At 35.0% G+C, this 21,165-nt stretch overlaps 1 protein-coding gene across 2 annotated transcripts in view; it reads left to right on the plus strand.

Annotated features, from left to right (window-relative positions):
* Nucleotides 1-21,165, plus strand: part of Eip63E (cyclin dependent kinase Eip63E) — a 943,842-nt gene that overhangs the window by 203,374 nt on the left and 719,303 nt on the right. Inside the window, exon 1 of one of the 2 annotated variants that reach the window (XM_081746811.1) lies at nucleotides 11,768-12,030. The exons of the other annotated variant lie outside the window; for it this stretch is intronic. The gene's annotated coding sequence lies outside the window, so the exon portion shown is untranslated. Of the gene's footprint in view, nucleotides 1-11,767; nucleotides 12,031-21,165 lie in introns of those variants that run through there. 2 annotated transcript variants of the gene reach the window in all.

Raw genomic sequence — 21,165 nt, forward strand, 5'->3', positions numbered from 1 at the left:
TAAGTAGATCTTACTATTAGTATGTGCATAAGAAATATATGTGTCATCAGTAAAAGAAGACAAACAACAACGATAAAATCTGGTAGTTAACAGTGTATTTTGCAATCCGGTTTGCAATCATTCATGTTTGCGATTAATGTCGTTATTGTCCGTGTAACATCCAACCAAAGATGCAGTGAGAAGTTGACAAGAGAAGAGATGCGAAAAAAGAAATCCAGTTTGCAATCAACAGTGACAACTATTTCTTTAAAACGAAAAATGTGGAAAGAAGTCACTGAACCAGTTGTAGGATTTCTATTTCCTTATAATTTACAGTAATATGGATAGCTGTAACTAACAGAGAAAAAATGAACAATAAGTTAACTTGCTTCTACACACGGGCGTCTCTGGCGGGGGTGACTAGGGGAACACGTCCCCCCAATACTTTGAAGCACAAAATATTCAATATTTTATTCTAATTTAATTTGTTTACTAACGACAGAATATCATATAAATAATAATTATATTTATTTGGAATATAATATTCAGGCTTTGAAACGATTGTAATCGAGTTCTTGATATAACTTGGGGCAGTGTTCCTCAAAGTGTGGGTCGCTGGCCATGCTTTTGTGGGTCGCGAGAAATTAAGTATGAAAATTTTATTTTGATGCAGAAACATATGTTATAAAGTAAGTACCATTCAGGAAAGAAAATTCGAAGCGTTTGTTAATGAGGTGAAGAGTAAGTGATTGCTCAGAGCCCTGCCTTGTTGTACAGATGGGAAAGAAAGTATTTGACAGTTGACAAATTTTCTTTAGTCAATAACTCGGTAACAAATGAATTAATTTGGATCTTTTTTTTGCTATCCTTAGATTAGTTATAACTTAATAACTTGTCAAAAGCGGTACTCTAATAGGTTATTTTTTGTTGAGTTATTAGGAAAATAAATTTTGTCAACGGAAGAATATTTGCTTTCGTGATTGTACAATCAGTAGAGATGCTGGATTAGAATGGAAAGAGAATAAGTGAGTCAAAATCTGACACGGGGTAGGGTATTGCGTTGGGAATATTGTTAGCTCTGAGTTACCTTTCTATGGAACAACTAAAAATATGACTTACAAAATTTAATTGGTTTGGAATTCGCCACGATGTGTATTTGAATAAAAGTTAGTGGGTCACAAAATAGTTTAATATGTAATGTGGGTCGCGGTAACAAGTTTGAGAATCACTGCCTTAGCGGGTCCGTGAAGGTAAGCAGAAAGGTAACAGATGGAATCGAAGTTAATAAACAAGTTGGGCTAGGTAGTACCATTTAAATCACTTTCTTTGATGTCCCTCCCCCCCAAATTTTACATGCCAGAGACGCCAGTGCTTCTACATGTGATCCAGTTGCTTAATACTAATATAATAATAGTCAATAATTATTGTAGTTGTAATATTAATATCATTCTACAAAACACAAAACAGTTTTTTTTTCTTTTTTGCTACTTTGTTAAGCAATATTAGTTTATTTCCATTAGTGTTAAAAGTAATAGAATCTGACAGTCAGTTCAGTGATTCCTGTGTCCTAAAAGTTCCGTTCAAAGAATGTTTCACCGTACATTTTTTAAAAATTTTCTCGAAAACTATGCATAAGAAATTACCTTAAAGCATACTTTTTTATTCAGCTCGATGTGATGTATCGACTGATCTTTGGACGATGTTTAGTTAAACAGAAAATAAAATTTAAGAATTATAAATTTAAGCTTTTTGCCATACTATGTACTATCATCTTGGTAGTGTCAAAATGAAGAGTTTAATAAATCAAACGACAAAAAATTTTTACTAGTTAACAGTGCATCTTGCAATTACAACAAGTTTCATAACAATAAATGGGATCATCTTCGTAAAACATCAGTTTTTAGATTTACGAAGAATTTTTTTTAATCTGTATTTTCTCGGCGTCTACGCCACTCGTATAACTTTATTTCAATGATATATATTTGGAAAATCTGATCTGTTAAACGCCCGTTACTAATTTACTAGCTAAACCTGCGCTCTCTACACAGCGCATCATTCGCATATGAGCATAAATCTCCTTCTCATTCCTCACAACATATGTACATGTCCCTTTACAGACACAAGTGAAAGACATCTTGATTTTTTTAAAAAATCGGCAAGGGGTATCATAAAGGGGAGATTTTTTTCGATTATTTTTTCTCAATATCTCGCACCGTTTGCAAGATTTGAGCCTACTTCCGGTTGGAATTTCTAATTCATGTATGACCAGTGTTTTCTTTCTTCTTGCATGCAGTATGTAATAAGCAAATACATTACATATACAATTAATTATAATGTCATTTATATATGGTGTTCATTGGGCAAAACACTCAAAAAATAAATATTTATCTTAGACTCGAGAAATGGTTATCCTTCCTTTTTCACTATTATTTGGCCATGGAACAAACGCCTGAGACATATACAACCCCAATATACAACATTGTAGTGTTGGAATGTATAACGCATAGGTTATGATGCTTTAGTTTTTTTTTTTTTTTTAATTTCAACGCTTCCAGTGTACCCTAAAAAATGTAATAAAGAAATAATGGCCATGTTTTTTTTTTAATATTCAATTAGAACTGGACAATCTACGCAAAATTTCCAATCGATCAGTGAAAACGTAATCTTTCTAGAGCCTGTAGTTTCCGAGATCTCATTGTCGAAAGGATTGACCACAAACATATAAACATAGTTTAAAAGAACTCGGAAGATGGAAGCACAATTCACATGCATTGATTTTAGAGAAGGCTTATTAAAATACAAAGGCTTTGAACAATAATTTTATATCATAAACTCTATGAAAAAGATATAGTTAACTAATTTTGACTATTTAAAGTACAAATACTCAAAATGTTTGTCTCTGGCAAACGTGAAATCTCACACAACCGTAAATGAAAGATTTGAAAGCCAAAGTTATAGGTTGGAACTCAGGCGCTTTTAATTGCTATTGTAGCATTTTAATAGATAGATTAATAGCGAAAGTTTCAATTTTAAATTGTGGTTTGTCAGGTGTCGGAAATCTTAGTTTTTCCCAAAGTGGAGGAATTGTATACGAATAATTGTAAAATAGAGTAATTGTGATAGTAGGGTATGTTCACTGAATCAGAACAGTTCCACGTGAAAGGAACGTGTGGTCACTTGAGTCATATACTGTATATGAAATAAAGTTTAACTGGAAACTGTTAATAAATGGTAAACATTAGCGGAATTTTAGTATTGCGCGGGAGTACTTGATCAGGTATGCGTATATCAAAAAACAGTGAAATAATATGACATTGATTCAATAAACATAGGAAGAATGGATGTGGCACGTAAGATTTCACCTTTTTGGATTCCGTATTGATATTCGAGTTCCCTACTATTTGTAGTGCGCCTTAAGTTACAGCTTACCTAGCTAATTTATAAGGGCTTTTTCTTCTCTCAACCTCCGATTTGGCATCAAAGAACCACGTAAGATGACGAAGTGTGAATACGATAAAGCTGTTCATTTAACGTAACCTAATCTCCCAGAACCCCGACACCAATAAACAGACTCTGTCATTCATTCATTGTGGAATAGCGAGCGTGAAAACATATCGATCATGTGGTTCGGATTCCACGTTAATCAGTAGGTCCACGTCTCATATAGCCTCGCTGCTGAGCGGGACGTTAAACTCAAGTCAAGTCAAAACATATCGAATGCAATTGAAGCGCCTACCCAAGTATGAACTACGTGATTTAATTCTTCAGGCGGCTGCTGAGTTCACTGAAATTCCAAGATCAGACAGAAGTCATAACCTACTCCTTTTCGAACATGCCGAAGAGACTTCGCGATCGAGGTCGAGATTTAAGTCGCGGTCGCACTCTCGATATTGTCACAAACCCGCGATCGAGGTCGAGATTTAAGTCGCGGTCGCACTCTCGATATTGTCACAAACCCATGGATTCAAATGAATAAGCGCATGCCGAAGATGTACGCTACATCGCGACCTAGAAGTCGACCGCGAGAGTGAATTAGTGGTCGCGATCATAAACAACCGAGTTTGTTTTTACATCGATGTTCAGCGGAAGCATCGCTGAGACTCGTGTTCTCATTGGTTCTCCCAGTACCGCTGCACGGAATAAAGTTTTCATTTGTTTAGAATTTCTTCTGCAGAGGATTGTGTGTTCCTGGGTTCCTATGCTGGAGAGGTTTTGCTGCACTATTAAATTTGATTATGAAAGACATATTAATAAAACAAGTGAATGTTTCAGCAATATGGGATAGGAAACACAAACATTACGTAGGTATAATAGGCACGTTCTAAATAGAGAATGGAAGAAAATAGCAACTGAAGTGGGAATGTCAGATAAGTTACTCATATTTATATGAGAATTATACTGTAGCTTATTATATTAGGCAGTGGCGGTTAAAGGGAGAGAGGGCTTTCGGGTTGAAGTCCGTAAATTGTGGAATTTCTAAAGAAAGAAAGAAGCCACTGTTAATCATATCTATACTTAAAAACTCCACCCCCTCCCAATTCCGAGATTAATAAAAATGGTTTCTTCTAAATTCGTTACTGATATAAGGTAAAAAAAAAAAATACTTGTAAAGACGCACGTATCAATAGGGAGGAAACGTCGAATAACTGACTGCAGTGATGGAACCTCATTTGCTGAAGTTAATATCCCCTTCACCTCGAAACCTGAAAATATGCTTTAAAAAAAATACTGGGAAATGATTTCCCGCCTCAGTGCTGAAAGAGGAAAAATTGAGAAAAGGTAAAAGTCTTTGATTTATTGATAGAAATGGACAAAAGATGAGACTCTAATATTTTTGTGAAACAAGAGACGAGACTGGCATTTCTCATGTCTCGTCTCGCGTCCATCTGTATTTATAAACTGTTGGCTCCTTTTAATTTCACAATGTCATTTTGCAGTGGTTGATATAAATCAGAAAAATGGTTTATATCAACGATATCAATAGCGCATTGAGTGTATGTGTGCTAACGACTATTGAAGTATCTCTTTAGTAGAATTCCTTCTGTACTAATTTTTTAGCTTTCCTAAGGTATTTTGTGTATTTAGCAATTGTGATATACAGATTATCTTGAACGAAAGAACGAATTCCATAATGATAGAATAATTTCATTATTCAAAAGATATATTGAATAATAATATTCATTTTATTTATCTGTTTGAAGTTATTTCGATATTTATTTCTGAAGAAAATATTTTTTGTAAATCTTCCTGCTGAGATCTGTTGGATGACAGTAACTCGTATGCTAATTATGAAAAGCAAATACACGGAGAGAGAAATCGACCGCATTTAGGAGGAAAATCCGTTGATTCCGGTTTTCCTGGTGCTGCGTCTGTCCTGCCACGGCAGGAAAACTCCGATCTGTGTTATGGTGCAGATTTTTTGTACAGCAGTCGAAAATGAAAAATGAAATGATTTTTTTTTTTAATTTAACGTTCCACGTTATATCCTTTAGGCTAAAGGAGGCGGGTGATTAATGAAAGTGAGTCATGTGAAATTAACGTTTGGCTTTTCCTCGGGGAATCGAACCCGAGACCACGAGCACCAAAGGTACACTGGCTATCCATTAAGCCTGCGCGGAGGTCGTACCGCGTTGGAGCCAGATCAACTTAGATATTGTATACATACTCTTTATCTTTAAACGTGTGTTTTGTAAAATTTTTGTAAGTGCTGCTATGTACTCTATTGTCTAACCTGTATATTTATTTCCATGCAAAAAGAAAATTTAGATTTCCAAGCAGTAGTGTTCATACACAACTAGATAATGTTTATCAAAATACAAAACCATGATTATCTGTTTCCTACATGTGCCAGCGGAGGACACATGATTTCCGTATATTTGCTGCTGTACAGATTAGTTCTGACTAAGCAGCAAACCTATACGTAGCCTAGTACAGAAAATCATGATTCAGAATACTGCTAAATTTCGCCACTCTGGATGTTCAAGATTAAAAATGAGTTGTTTTCCCTCTCGGTACATGATTGAATACCAACCTAATGAGACAGTATGAGTAATAAAGTTTGGCAACTTTATACAGTCAATAATTAAGTTTGGCTGCATTTCAAACCTAGACCAAATGAGATGATGTACTAGAATAGTAGAGTACAATAAAACCTGTTGACTTGACCACCACTGTAAGTTGGCCACCTGCGTCATTTTTTTATTCCTGCATTTTGCCAGAAGATATGTATTGTTATTTTGTAAATTGGCCACCTATCCATCTTGTAACTTGGCCATATTGAAGCAGTCCTATTTCTCTGATGTCAGTGCTCTGTAAAACACTTGATATTGAATCGGGAACGCGATAAGTTCTTAAGGAATGCTGGAACTTATCTAAATAATAATTATACAGTGGCGTATTTAGGGGGTGGGTATCGGGCTCAAGCAGCCTCCGAAATAAATTTATATATAAACTGTATATCTACATAGACCCAGTATATATACCCACTCAGGAGAATGTGCATAGCACCCCCGAAATAAAATCTTAAATACGCCACTGATTATACATGACGGTATTTATTCCATGCTAACTGTGGCATAGTTCTATAAAATTTCGTAGCATGATTCTCTTGTTTGTAGTGAAATTGGGTTATTTCATTAATAGATAGTACAGTAAATTCTATAATTTATTTTTCATAGATGGTTACCAATAATTTAAATTATGGATAGCTTAAATCGGGATACACGATTAAATGGAAAAATGTTGTTAGGAGTACACAGAGAAAAGTTAAATATCACTTGTCTAGTTCAAACGAACTTATTAAATTATTGATGCTCTTTTGGTCTCGTCACATGCTCGAAGATTAGAGATACAATTTTTACTGCATATTTATAAATTACAAACCAATGCCTATAATAGTTACTGCATTAGAAATGTATTTCATATATTACAACTTACGTTAGTTTTTGCTTCAAAATACACTTATTTGCTGTAAGTTGGACACTTTTCAATAGATTTGATTCATTTGCAGGTTAGCATCCCCTTCAGCAGCGAGGCTGTATGAAACGGAGGTCCATGTCTTATATAGCCTCGCTCCTTCCGGGAGTCAAACCCAAGCCTCCCACGCCAAAGGCGAGTACGCTAACCGCTTACCCACGGAGAAGCTCACTTTTTAGTTGAATCGATCGTGGCCACCATAGACGGATTTCATAGTAACACAACAAAATTAGTGTTAATTATTCTGACTACACATACTATGTTTATAACAAATCCTATACTCCCCGTTTACTCAACGGATAACATTGATAAACTTTGTGTTAAGAACTCGCTGCTTTCCGCTACGACTTTCTTGAAGACGTTTGCTTTTAAGTTAATCTGCTTATCGATTTCGAATTCCGACGCTTTCAAAACTTTCCGACGCTGAATCAAAAGGACAATATAACCGTGTATTTCCATACCTTTTATTCACATGGTAGGAACAAAGTTACCGACCGGTAGCAACGTCATTCACGGCAAATATAAAATACACATAGCTTCTTTATTTTATACGGTATGTAGGTCGAGGTCTGCAATATGAAGTTTCTAACAAACAAATAGGAAGTGTGCGGAACATTGCACTGACTTTTACTTATACTTGAGGTAAACGTAGGACTATAATATATCCTAGTGTATGTGTTTCATTTTCGCGAAGAAATATTTGTATTTGGAAATTGTTGTATTGGATACAATAATAAGGAAGTATGTCGTTGCGATATCTTCTTCCTAGAGAAGTTTCTAAGTCAACTCCATGTCTCTCAAGTAAGTTTTCTTTTTTGGGTGTGTGCTTGCGGTTTTAAGTGTTTTAGTTCAAATTTGTGCTGATGTTGGATATTGTTCTTCAGGGAGGTAATTGTAATAAAGTGCTGCTTCAATCATTTTATTTTTTGGCCCGGAAATTAACAATTTTGTCGGAATTTCGTGATATAAAAATATACAACATATGTAAGAATGGGGTGGTAGCAGTAAAATTACCTGTTCACTACCATAAATCGACCCTCCTGGCTAATCTAGTGGTTAGCATGCATGTCTTTCGTTCATGAGGTTCCAAGTTCGATTCTGAGTGAAAGAGCATTGAAATTTGAACGCATTACTTGTTCGGATTCAACGTTAAACTGTAGGCCCACGTTTCATATAGCCGAATGTATGACAATTGCTGCCATAACAGTTGTGATTATGCGAAAACCAGAGTCATTTCAAAAATATGAGCTGTGACTGTTTCGACCACATTCTTAATCATATTGTAAGCTTGTGTGAAATTTAGGATTAATATTTGATAGTAAAGCTAGAAATCTGGCCGAAGAGAGTTGAGTAAGAAAATTACTTACATAAAAGTAAATGACTAGTTGTTACACAGCTAAGAAGATTACGAGAGCACAATGTTTATTGTTTTGTGCGCATAAAGTCAAATGACTTTATGTTGAAGCTGTCAATTCGTAGCCAATAGGATCGTCAAACGGTTTGCAACGTATTTAAGAACTGCAGTAAATAATTTACCTAAGTTGATATTATTCATCAAGCCCGTAACTAGTCCGATTTCTTAAAGGCTCAGAAATTAATACCAAAGGGGCAATGACACTTCATGAAACACCATGAAACTGTTTATTTATTTATTTTTCAGTCTGTCAGCTAGTTGTCCTTACATTCTTACATTCTTGATAGTGCTTATTTTTTGAACATAAATTTATTTAAGCTAACTGAAAGTTTCAGGCAGCTGAAGATGACAGCAATGAGGTCTGAGGTTGGACTCAGGAGCTACTAAGTCTCCGTGGCCGTTCCCTAGCTCAATATTTTATTTATTTTCATAGTTAACGTTGTGTACCTCGATGCAACCATGCTGTGGAAATGCATCTGGTCCCAAGCTTTTAATGTTTGTGCTAATACAATAATATTCCTTGAGTCGAAATTCTTAGAATGGAAAAAAGTAAGGCTAATGGGAAATATTTGATGCATCTAGCAATAAGTATATTATGTGAGTAAATGCGCTAAATTGAGAGTAAAAATAATTTAAAGCGGGGCACCATTCACTATAAAATTTCCTGGCTACGGGACTGCTATTTATGCTGACTGCGAGAGCACCAAGGATCAAACGAATGCATCTCTAAAATGAATAAGCGAGGTAAAGTCTAGTTATTCATCAACTGTGAAGCTCCTGCTAATGGGCAGTTAGAAGAATTCTTTCTAAGACCATCCTATACGAAACGTAGATCTATAATTTGAGATGGAATCTGAACCACTGATTCACTCAAACTTCAAGGCTCTTCCACCCAGTGATGCCAAACTAAAACTTTACAAATTCCCATTTTCCTCTTGAATTTCCCACATTACACTGATCACAGAAATTTTAAAAACTTTTGAAGCCCTTCCGTAAGTTTCGATCTTTTCCCTTATTTAAAAGGAAAAATTGAAAATGTCGACGAAAATAACTTTATCACTACGAAAATAACTATACATTTTGTTGTCAGAATTTAGTGTTGCCATTACATCTGTAAGCCATCATCTACTCAACGTAATTATAATAGAAACATTATTCTCTAATGAAGAATCTTCAGTTATTTCATATTGAGCATTTCCGAAGTTGGTTGTTTTTCGTTTGCTTTTTTTCGAGTACGTATTTTCTTCCTTTAATTATTTTCTTTTTTTAATACCAGAGCAGAATTTACGTTCCTTGGTGCTTTTCCCCCCTTTTTTTAAGAATACCAAATCTCTGTATAAAAAATTACTTCTGTACTTCTGTACATGCATTTTTTCGGTAAAAAAAATTAAGACTGGTTTCAAGCTTATTGAAGACTGAGGTTACTTATCGACTACAGAGGATTTTTTTTTGTGTGTGTGAACTATGAAAAATCCTACATATGCTGCCAATTCCCATCCCTGTTTAAGAAGTTATCAAAAATCCCACAAAATGGAATTTTTTCCACTTGTAGCATCACTGCTTCCACTGGAAATTAAGCACGAGACCCCGAGACAGGCAACTAATAGCCCGGATAGGATTAACCCATCTGGAGGCCCGGGGCTTTAAAAAAGAAAAAAAAAGAAAGAAAAGAAAAAGTGGCCCTTGATGACTTCGCCTAATACTTTTCTGTGAAAGTACAGTAGAAAATTTAAGGGAATAGGCCAGCGTTTCCCAACCGGTGTGCCGCGGCACACTGGTGTGCCGCGAATGGACCGCTGGTGTGCCGCGAGGAAATCGAAACAAAATTATTAATTCTATAGCAACCAAATTGCAAAACATAGGGAAAAAATGTACATATTTGTATTTCACATTACTATGAATTTCTACCATGGAAAAAATTACTGTAATTGTAATATATTATTCTACATCTATTACTGTGTAGCAGACAGTATTTCGGCTCGTACACATTTCCACGGCTAGCTGCTATGTTACGCTTCAATTGAGAGTCATACTAACACCGAGAATTGGAAGCACTTGTACGGTACGCGTCAAGTGAACGTTCGTAGAACACTCATTCGCACGTGAATGACAGAACAACAATTTGTTCAATAGGTATGTTTTGACTTAGCTGTGTGATTGCAATAATATGCACCGGTTTTGGTTAAAACAGCAAAGTTAAAAGTACAAGACATTTGTTTGTTCGTTCGTTATTTAGTGATCTTCGTTCTTAGTGAAAGGTTGGATACAGTTTTCGAAAAAAAAAAGCGTATTTTTAAAAATCTGAGTCCTATATTTCATTGCAATTGTTTTCTATTTTAAAATTAGAATAAAAAATAAGCATAATGAATTAGCATAGGGGAAAACCAGTGATCGAGCTTTCATCTCTGTGAGAAGATCAGTAATCACAGAAAAGATGCCATGACATTTTACATTTGCAAATAATAATAATAATAATAATAATAATAATATCTATGAGTGTGCCGCGAGAATTCAAGTTACACCCGTAGTGTGCCGCAAGTTGAAAAAGGTTGGGAAACGCTGGAATAGGCTATGTTTCTCTTTTTTTTTTGCCATATTTTTGATGATTTTATCTTAAATACATGATTCTTTTAGATAGCCAGTTGATATTTTGATCAGAGTAGAGGTCCTTGTCCACCTGGAGGTCCGGGCTAGAGCGCCCCTTTAATTCGGCTCTTGCAATAGCGAAGATAGCGACATCTATTAGCATGGCTTTATTATTAGAATATCCCACGATATGTTCTATCAGGCTTTCTCATATTTCCTTTATTCTTTGTCGTTGAAATCAGTCCACAATGAGAGGAAATTAATGCCTTCTCTCTCATTTAAAAAAGAAACTCCGATCTTTATAGAACATAATGAAATTGGTAAAGGATAAGGCGATGGAAATCTGCAATTTAAAAAAAAAAATCGCCAATTTCTACAATGCATAGAATCACTAATATATATATATTGTCTCTCCCTCTGAGCTATTTGTTCATGTGTGCTGTGCATACAAATACTTAAAGTTTGTAGACAGAAACGTAATAGATGATAACGTTGGTTTTGTGTATTTGTTTTCATGGAGAGAGGCAAAGGAGTTGGTCAGCTCTGGTATCGATCGCATGATCTTCTTTCGGAAATATTCTTTTCTTGTTATGTCCTGTTTGACGAGCCGATGGCGTGAATTGTTTACACAGAAACAAGCGTCCGAGATTGCGCACAACATTAAAGACAATCCTTCCCCTCTCTTTTTACTTTGAGTTCTCTCGTTTTTTTTTTTCTTGCTTGTGTGTGCGGCAGAAGAAATGTGCGCGATGTGTTAGTTTCCGTAGTGGCAGGCAGTTGGGGAGAGGAATTACGTGTGGCATGCGACGGTGCCAGCAAGCTGGAGGAGCTACCGATGGGGAGTTCTGTTCTCGCGTTCTAAGCGTGTAGACGTGTGGTGTATCGGGTGTGTAGATTACCTGTGCGCATCGGAACGATATATCACATCATCCCGAAACACCTCCAGATAAAACCGGAGCTTTTTTAACTTCTAGCGTTGAACTGTGTTCGGTGCATCGAACTTTGTTGAAAGAGAAACGTGACTTGGACATAAAAAGTACGAGAATCCATAACCACACTTGACGCCCCCGCAGGAGGTAAACATGAATACATATTTTAGTTATTGAGCTTGTATTAACGTTCTGCTGCACAGCTCAGAAAGTAATCAGAACGGAACTTTTCGGAATCGGTTTAACGCTTCCTGAACCAGCGATTTCTGAATTAAATATTGTTGTGTATTCATTTGAAAGTAAAAGTAACAAAATGATAATAATACGCATTAATAAAATACAAAAGTAACAAATTTGTAGTGAATTAATATTTTCACTAAAAAGATAATTTAACTTTGTAGCAAAATATTTCATAAAATAGTAACAATTGTATTATACAAATTATAATATATATATATATATATATATATATATATATATATATATCAAATATGAAGTAATTTGAGGAGGAAGCTTAATGGTATAGAACTCACCTCTGGTGTGAAGGATCCCAGGTTCGATCTACGGGGTTTGTGTAATCTTTTAGTGTATATCGTTGCGTCTGTTAGTTTTCTTGTTTCTTCCTATCTTCCTAATGATCTGCGTTATCATGTGTCATCTTTAGCGCATATATATAAAATATTTCATTTCATAAAGTGCATAATGTTCGTGATATTTGACTTATTTCATATTGTTTCACTATTTAAAATGTTTAATATTCAGCAATAAACATAATTGTCTTCCAAAACACTCTAGATTAACTTGTATTCGTAAATCTACCATTTTTGTATGTTTTAATATTTATATTTTGAATACTACGAAACAGTTCAGTCAAAGTAGTTAAGGCATTCAATTGGATCAAGTGACTTTGTCTTGAGCTTTGCATCACTGAGTGGGTAGCACGAGTCTCTTGTGTGTGTGGTCCTGGGCTCGAATCCTGGTGGTAATATCCTCTTACATAAAATTGTAAATTCCATTGCATAATAACCCTAGCACATAAAAGGAGCATTAAACTCTAATCGAACAAACCCACTCTTTCCTCTTTTTCAGAAAACAGATTGCAAACTGTAGTGTATGTTTTGTATTATGTTTATGAACTTTGAACATAGTATCGTTCAGGTAACAATGAATTACAGAATTTACATATAACAGAAATAATTACCCAATCGCGTATTTGTGATTTGGTGCTGCAGTGTTTAACCACCACCTTCCGTTCTAACTTAATGTTCATTTCTAATCTAACTGGTTTTTGAGGCTTATGAAAAATCTGAGATATTTCTCTCGCCACCGGTATGTATTCAGTGGGAGTTAGTATCTATCAGGGTGACAAACTGACGAATATGGAACTTCACCGATTACAATTCAGGTCATTATTACCGTGATTAGTATGATAATATTTGATCTGTGGAGCATTTAATACGAGGGGTCCCTGGTTTGATCCTCGGCCATGCAAATTTGTGGTGAACAACGTGCTAATGGGCGTTTTTCGTAAAGTTCTTCCGTTTCCTTTAACATACTTATCCCATCAATTCTTTCATAGTCATTCACTTTCATTAATAATCCGTTTGTTTTAGCCTAAAGGCGTAAACGTGGGACCTAAAACTAGAAATTTAATTTCATTTTCAATATTAAATCGATATAAGGGACGCGGTGGCTCAGTGATAGAACGCTCACTCCTGTTGCGTAGAGACCCTGGTTCCATCTCAGCTCGCGCCAAGTGGGCTTTGTGGTGGACAAACATCGGGTGCCTGAGCTCTCGTGTGTCCTTCCGCTTTCTTCATTTCATCATTTCATTCATTGACACAGTCTTCTTTAGCGTATAGGGGATAACCGGATATTTGATTTCATTTCCCATGACAAATATTGAAACATTGTCCATTCAATTTTGAGATATCTTTGGTGAAACAAAAGCATTTCATTGTCATTTAGCAATATTGCATCTTTATGTTTTGAGCTTCATTATTACTTCTTTGTTTAGGAAGAAATTGCATTTCGAGGAACGTATATAAGAGTATGAACGGAGAAGAGGAAAGAGAAGATGAAAACTTTAATTTATGAAAGTTACTAAAGCAGATAGTTAATAAAACGGTTAGCGGAGAATTAACTAATAATAACTTAATTTAAGATGCAAGAACGAATGAATTGCTGACTAACCTTCAGTGAATGCTTAAGATAGTCATTGTAAATATTTTTTTCTAAGTTTATCCTCCCACGATTATGTGCCGAGGCTAAAGTGGGATGTTGAAATGCATGATAGTGGTTGGATGACAAACATGGAAGAAAAGGGAGAACGCACTCACTCGTTGTTTGTCCACCATAAAGCTCACTTGACGGGAACTGAGATCGAACCAGGGACCCCACACGCCAAAGGTGATCTCTCTACCACTGAGTCACCTCGGCCTGCGTAAATAACCTTGAACGCTTGCAGGGCGGTTCTTGAAGGCATATCAGTAAAATTAAAAGTATATAGTTACAAGCTAAGTGAAGAAAATGCCTAATACTATAATTTTGTGTACAATTAGCACGTTAGGTAGGGTTTTTTTTTCTTTCTTCACATTGTACCGTTAAAATATAAATAATTTAACTTCCCTTGAAACCCGCCACAGAACACTTGACAGTTTCGTTATTATTTTACCCTTGGTACTGTGCAAACCAGGCTATCTCTCTTCTTAACTCAGGAAGTTCGTTTCTGTTGAGCGTATGATAAGAAAATTAGGAAATCTTTTGTCCCACATTATGATAGATATCCTTTTGTTGTTGTTGAGTTGTATGTTTAATTATCTTTTCTCTACAATGTTCTCATATATGGATGTAAAGCTTTTATTGTTGTATGCAATTTTGTTGCTTTTGATTTACGCCGAGCGATCAATATTAGTTACACGTGTTCAGCTTCAGCCCTTTGTTTTTCCGCTGCCTAGTTTTAGCTCATCTTGTAGAGGGAGCGTATTCAGGATTAAGTACGCGAGTCTGGTTCATTCCCGGAAACAGTGATAATGTGACGAGGCCAAGGTAGGAACCTTGACTCACCATTCAGCATGACAATAGCATTTAGCTTGTAGTAGGTGTGACAGTATAGAGATTTTTTTTTTTAATGTATCCGACTTTCACTTGAACTATGAAATACATGTGGTGATGTATTTGTAGAAGTGGACATTTTCCCCCCGAACTTAACTCGTATTACTGTTGACTTCCTAGTCGCAGTACCTTTGGGCCATGCAAAGGTAAAGGATGTTAAAACCGACTCAGGTCTGCCAACTTCGAGTTTTCAATAAAAAATAAAATAAAAATAATAAAAAAAAGACAGAAGAGGTTTCAAACATCCCTCCACTCTTCTAAGCATAGGAGTAGCAGACGCTCTCTTTTACCCGAACATGTCCTCTTTTTGGAGGGATGCAAATAGCTGCTTCAGTTTCAATCTTCTGCTATATAAAAATGAAAGTGACTATCTAGGTGATTGAACCACCTGTCCTATCTTTGTGACGTAATAACTCTTGAATCACCCGGCCAATCTTAATCAAATTTGAACATAAACGAGGTTCGGGCGTGGAATTTTTTTTATCATTTCACTTTGATAGTGCAACTTTTTAGGGAAGGGGGAAATATATAAAAATGATCGAAGATGACCGATATTAATATCGAATCCATGATTTTCGGGGTCGCTGAGATGAACAGTGACACTTCCGATGCCGTTTAAATTCAGCTCCACAACTTGGGGGAAGGTGAGATATATATGAAGGGGTTGTGCACCTAAAATTTTTATATGGGTCTTCTAAAAATGACGGACTACAGATCATTATTCTACAAGTCAAAATAAAGCGAAATATATATATAATTGTGTACCTTTTGGGTCCTCGTCTGGAGACGCGAATTGCACTATGTGGTAACATTGCAGATAAAGAACCTCAGAGAAGATCTACCAATCCATCAAATAGTTACATCGATTCTTTCTAAATAGAAGTTAAAAATCGATGGACGTTGACACTAGCAATATTTATGGCGTAACTATCGGTGTAACTGCGTGGTGGATTCGAGGAGCAATGCTAATGTTCCAAGTTAATTTGTGATGTTGCCACATAGTGAAATTTTGATTCTCCATAGAGGCTGAAGGGGGTCTCGGAGGATATATCATTATATAACATTTTTGCTTTATTTGACTTGAATAATAGCGCACTGTTGTCTATGGGCCCCATTTTTAGAATATACGATATATATATATATATACAGTGGCGGATCCAAGATATGATCAAGGGAGGGGCTAAACCATAATTTGCCGTTTTATCCAGTGTAAAGCTGAATTGAAGCCCATTTTATCCAGTGTAAACCTGAGCGTCAAGGGGGGGGGCTATAGCCCCGTAGCCCCCCCCCCCTTAGATCCGCCCTTGTATATATATATATATATATATATATATATATATATATATATATATATATATATATATATATATATATATACCTATAATGTTTTATTTTTTCTTAACAAGTTAGACTGTAGTAACTGTGATTTCATTAACATTCAATTTGATCACAAAAGTATTAAGGTTTTGTCTTCCTTGAAGAAGAAATGAGAGGTGATTAGATAGAAAGCTCCTTTTATATTATATTTCATGTTCTATTTCATATATTGCGCATACATTACCGTATACGTCACCAATACCTTACATGGAAATACATATTTTGAAATTATGCATTTAATTCTTTTTGTCGGAGGAGACTCAAATCATTGCAGATGTTTGTTTGACACAAAGACATTCACTTTATTTTTTTAAATTTTTTTTTTAATATACCACTTGGGTGCATGTAGTCAAACAACCCTGTAATTTTAATACTTTAGTAGCATGAATCCGAATGAATAAAACATATTCATTAGGAGTTTTTTTTTTTTCGGCACGAATTAAACTGAAATGGTATTTGTCACGAAAGGACTTGCGAGCATGAGAATTGATGTCGAAGAATATGGTCGAATAAATGCCAATGGGGGAAGAACATTTACATCATTTTTGTAGGCAGCAGGAGGAGAGAAATATTGATCATTTTAAGAGGCCGAATTAACACTTTCACTACGGGATTTTTAATCTGGAGAGTTCCCCAGAAAACGGGCGTTTTTTATGCTACTTCTGATTTTAGTTAAAAATCAAGTATCAACGATAGAAGCATAATTCTTTTTTTTATTGTAATATTTTGTTTTTATAGTATTAACTATGCACAGTTCGCTCTCTTCGCGTTTCATTAAATGGCAGAAAAATAATACTAAAATTTATATGTTTTTGTGCTTCGGAAAAAGTTCAACAAATACTTATACGCAATAAATAGAACAAAAGACATGTTTCTATGTTTCTGAGTATCTTTATTCTGCTGAAGAAGAATTGAAAAGGCATGTATATACGTAAACAGAAGCTAAGAATATCATACGGGAATATTTTTAAAAAAATATAAAAATGAAACTTACCACGTAAAAAAAGTTTTTAGAATTCCGTAATACAGACTTTTCTTTTAGAAAATAAATACAGGAAGTACTTTTACACGTGAATAGGGTATTGTGTTTGACTAATGGCACTTTTTAGTTATACAACCAAAGAATTCTGGTTATCAAAGTATAGTAACAATACTTTTGCTTTATTTGTATAAGTAATTTTTGAACACACCTCGTAGAAATATTTGCAAAAACTCAATATTACTTAGAATGGAAAATGATTTTGCGAGAAAATATTATGTGGATTGTGTAACATTTGTTTTGTTAGAAAATGCGCAACAATAGATTAGTAACACTTTTATTTGTGTCAAGTACGAAATACAAGACAAGTACGAATTACAACAAAAATACAAGACGATAATATAACACGTGCATACAACTCAATTCAGTTGGTTGTTTTCATTATGTTATTACGCAGCTACTGTCTAGTGTTTCCAACTACCGATTTTTTCTATTGATCCTTGGATCTTGGTCGATCATCTGGTACATACGGTTGACAGATGGCTCTTGCCAGGACATTTAAATTTTAAAAAACAACTTGTGTCAAGGCGTTCATGATAATCGTCACGCCAGTGTTATACCCCCTGTCAATACATTATTGACAGCCGCATTGAAAGTGTTAAGATTGTATTTGGTGCTCGTGGCTCTGGTTTAATTTCCAGTAGAGTCATGGTGTTTCGGTATTGACTTGGCATTATAAGCATTTAGGACTCCATTTGAATTAATACAGAAACTCTGGTCTAAAACAGAAAAATGATAGCATTGGGAATCGGTGCATCACCATGCATCATTCAGTAGAACGCGCACTATCTTGGGGGCGGGGAAGTATAGCTTCTCTTGAACTATAGTACCGAGGAGGAGTTAGTTTTACTTTTGAACAGACTTTTAAAAAATCTCAATTCAACTCGTATATTTATTGTGGGTATGTTCACGCATAACAACCTCGATATACATGCACTAATTTATATATATATAATATACAGTGAAACCTCTACTAACGGACACCTCTATAAAGCGGACACCTCCCGTAACGGACACATTTTGTAATCCCCAAACACTGCAATAGGGAAAAACATATTGGCAAACCTCTCTAAAGCGGACACTCTCTAGTACGGACACGGACAGTCTTTTCTGTCTTTTATAGGTATTATTTACCTCGGTATTACGGACACTTTCTCTAGAAACAATTTTAAAAGTATAGTAAAAATTCATTTTTCATATATGTCACTAAGGAAGCAATGTGACATTTAGCTTCCTCAACTGTCTGCTCAGCAATCCAGATGAAGCATCTCTGTTTAGCAACAGTCTCATGTATTTTGCATTCATCCCACTCCCACCCAAGCTATTTTAGACACAAAAGTGATTGACAGTTGCCCGACGTTTGGGATGACATGTTATGCTACTGTCCCTCTGAAATCTCTGACCAAGCAGAAGACAAGTTTGGTATTTTTTGCCCGCGGTTATGCATATTGTCTCAAAAAAGACACTTCTGGACTGCAATTAACCAACAAATTAAAGCGACATACTGAAAACGTAGTAAGTAGTGATAAGTGTAAAGTGCTGAGAACTATAGCATCTTATTTCAATGTTGTGCCTCGAACATAGAGTATTGGATGGCAGAGGATAATGCAGGTATCGTAACATTTTGGTAATATTCGTAAATACATGATTCATGCAAAAATATTTTTTTTCTAATTACATATCACCTTGATTACTAATTTACGTAAGAAAATATTGAAACCTCTTTAAGGCGGACACCTCTCTATAGCGGACAATTTTTGATTCCCCACGGCTGTCCGCTTTAGAGAGGTTTCACTATATATATATATAAAGAAGAAACTGCTTCCTGAGAGGTTCTGTATAAATTTAATGAGGATTTGATAGCCTTTAGAGCTATAGACTATGAAAATCTTCAACAACTGACAATATTAATATCATAACTGTGTATGGTCATGTGTAATTCCGTAACGCATACAATTAAAAAAAAAAAATGTTCAGACATGTTTCGCAGGGCGATCTAATTGAAGGGTTCGGCTGAAACAATGGTAAACCCTCATTTTAAAACCAAGTGAGTGAGTTAGAGGAAAACAATGATAACACTTATGTTAGCTGAATTGTCGAAAGAGTTCAAGTTTGAAACAACAGCATATTCAGTATGCTATTTTTTTCTATCTTGAATTGTTTCCGCAGTCCAGCTTACATGAGTGTTATCATTATTTTTCTGTAACTAACTCACTTGGTTTTAAAATGAGGGTTTATAATTATTTTCCCCCGAACTCTTAAATTATATGAAGTCAATGTTCTTCTGCCTTTAGTTTAGATACCTATCTAATAAACGCTAAAAAAAGAAGAAAATATCAAACGCTAAAAAAAGCAGAACATAATAAAAAAAGAGCCAAAAACAGAAAAAAAAACCGCTACGAAACAAGAAGTTAAAAGTATCAATAACTTTTGAATTCTAAGCCAAGCCAAACAAATTAACGGATATACCGTTTAAACCAAAATTTAAGTTAGGCATTAATTCATTTGACTTGGAATAGATTTTTTCATTTATGTAAAACTCTAACTTCATAGAGCTCTTTAAAAAGTATATTCTGCTTTTTAGTGCTATTTTTTATTTACTATGTTATTATTTTACGTATGTTACTGATATTTTGTAACATATTTATATATACTATAGAACATTGTTTGACACACACTGCAATACAACCAGATTAAGAATGTTGCCAACCCAATACAAAGTTATATTCTTTCAAATCACACTACGCCAGGTAATTACATATTTTAGATCCACACATTAAAGTAAAACTTACAGTAGAACACTTTTATGCAGTGTTGCAAACCAAGGACGCTGCAGTATCAGAAATTTGAAAAAAAAAAAAAACAACAACAACCAAACTTTGGAGCCTTCTACAACACCAATAACAGAAGTGAGACGGATTGGGCAATATATGTCCAAAGTAGTGTCGAATACTATGGTTATCGTATGACGTATTGCGAACAAATAGAAAGTAAGTTACAAGGAATTGCTTTCTTCAAAGCACTTTATTTCAAAAAAGGACTTACATAAGTATCACTTTCAGTTATGTAAATAATTTTGAATGCACGTAAAGATTATAATGATGTTTACGGAAATTCGATACCTAAAACCGTTCCGGAGATGTGAAAAAATATAATAATTTATATATTGGTTAAAATAGCATATTTGTAATAACTTCTTAAAACAGCTGTTGCTTTCCTTTGTTTTTATAACATACCAGCAATAGTTTTTGGAAGGTGTAATTACAACAAGGTCATAATTTTAAGCAGTGTTGCAAACTTTACATATTCTCCAGAACGGTTAGAGATACCAAATTGCTATAAACGGCATTATGATCTTTAAATCTATTGAAAACTATTTATGTGATTGGATGAGGTTCTTATCTAAGCAGTTTCTCGAAATACAGGCTTTTGAAAAATATAAAATTTTCAATCTCCTTGTAACTTCGTTCCTATTCATTCGAAATCCGTCATATCATCATCATAATATCAGACACTAAAGTATTTCAGATGTGCGTTGACCTGCCCATCTTCCTTGCGTTACTACTGCCATGACGGTCAAGAAATTTTGGATGTTTGTGATACTGGAGCGTCTTTCGTTTGCAGCACTTAATAACAAATGTAATATTGTAAGTTTTCGTTTGATCTGTAAGTTTGAAATGTATAATAACCTGACGTAGTGCCATTTGTAAATACACAACTTTTTGTTAGGTTGGCAACAGTGTTAACGTGGT

The sequence above is a fragment of the Thermobia domestica genome, chromosome 18 (assembly GCF_964235325.1).
Source record: "Thermobia domestica chromosome 18, izTheDome1.hap1.1, whole genome shotgun sequence".
In the NCBI taxonomy this organism is placed as follows: Eukaryota; Metazoa; Arthropoda; class Insecta; order Zygentoma; family Lepismatidae; genus Thermobia; species Thermobia domestica.